Source organism: Hylobates moloch, unplaced genomic scaffold (genome assembly GCF_009828535.3).
Source record: "Hylobates moloch isolate HMO894 unplaced genomic scaffold, HMol_V3 SCAFFOLD_7, whole genome shotgun sequence".
NCBI classification, from domain to species: Eukaryota; Metazoa; Chordata; class Mammalia; order Primates; family Hylobatidae; genus Hylobates; species Hylobates moloch.
In genome coordinates, this window is record NW_026652282.1 from 57,520,233 (window position 1) to 57,521,977 (window position 1,745).

The following is a 1,745-nucleotide window of genomic DNA, read 5'->3' on the forward strand; positions in this document are numbered from 1 at the left end:
GGAGTTGTTTGTTTTTTTCTTGTAAATTTGTTTGAGTTCATTGTAGATTCTGGATATTAGCCCTTTGTCAGATGAGTAGGTTGCAAAAATTTTCTCCCATTCTGTAGGTTGCCTGTTCACTCTGATGGTGGCTTCTTTTGCTGTGCAGAAGCTCTTTAGTTTAATTAGATCCCATTTGTCAATGTTGGCTTTTGTTGCCATTGCTTTTGGTGTTGTAGACATGAAGTCCTTGCCCATGCCTATGTCCTGAATGGTATTGCCTAGGTTTTCTTCTAGGGTTTTTATGGTTTTAGGTCTAACATGTAAGTCTTTAATCCCTCTTGAATTAATTTTTGTATAAGGTGTAAGGAAGGGATCCAGTTTCAGCTTTCTACATATGGCTAGCCAGTTTTCCCAGCACCATTTATTAAATAGGGAATCCTTTCCCCATTGCTTGTTTTTGTCAGGTTTGTCAAAGATCAGATAGTTGTACATGTGTGGCATTATTTCTGAGGGCTCTGTTCTGTTCCATTGAGCTATGTCTCTGTTGTGGTACCAGTACCATGCTGTTTTGGTTACTGTAGCCTTGTAGTATAGTTTGAAGTCAGATAGTGTGATGCCTCCAGCTTTGTTCTTTTGGCTTAGGATTGACTTGGCAATGTGGGCTCTTTTTTGGTTCCATATGAACTTTAAAGTAGTTTTTTCCAATTCTGTGAAGAAAGTCATTGGTAGCTTGATGGGGATGGCACTGAATCTGTAAATTACCTTGGGCAGTATGGCCATTTTCACGATATTGATTCTTCCAACCCATGAGCATGGAATGTTCTTCAATTTGTTTGTATCCTCTTTGATTTCATTGAGCAGTGGTTTGTAGTTCTCCTTGAAGAGGTCCTTCACATCCCTTGTAAGTTGGATTCCTATGTATTTTATTCTCTTTGAAGCAATTGTGAATGGGAGTTCACCCATGATTTGGCTCTCTGTTTGTCTGTTATTGGTGTATAAGAATGCTTGTGATTTTTGCACATTGATTTTGTATCCTGAGACTTTGCTGAAGTTGCTTATCAGCTTAAGGAGATTTTGGTCTGAGACAATGGGATTTTCTAGATATACAATCATGTCATCTGCAAACAGGGACAATTAGACTTCCTCTTTTCCTAATCGAATGCCCTTTATTTCCTTTTCCTGCCTGATTGCCCTGGCCAGAACTTCCAACACTATGTTGAATAGGAGTGGTGAGAGAGGGCATCCCTGTCTTGTGCCAGTTTTCAAAGGGAATGATTCCGGTATTTGTCCATTCAATATTATATTGGCTGTGGGTTTGTCATAGATGGCTCTTATTATTTTGAGATACGTCCCATCAATACCTAATTTATTGAGAGTCTTTAGCATGAAGGGTTGTTGAATTTTGTCAAAGGCCTTTTCTGCAACTATTGAGATAATCATGTGGTTTTTGTCTTTGGTTCTGTTTATATGCTGGATTAGGTTTATTGATTTTCATATGTTGAACCAGCCTTGCATCCCAGGGATGAAGCCCAGTTGATCATGGTGGATAAGCTTTTCAGTGTGTTGCTGGATTCGGTTTGCCAGTATTTTATTGAGGATTTTTGCATCGATGTTCATCAAGGATATTGGTTTAAAATTCTCTTTTTTTTGTTGTGTCTCTACCAGGCTTTGGTATCAGGATGATGCTGGCCTCATAAAATGACTTAGGGAGGATTCCCTCTTTTTCTATTGATTGGAATAGTTTCAGAAGGAATGGTACCAGC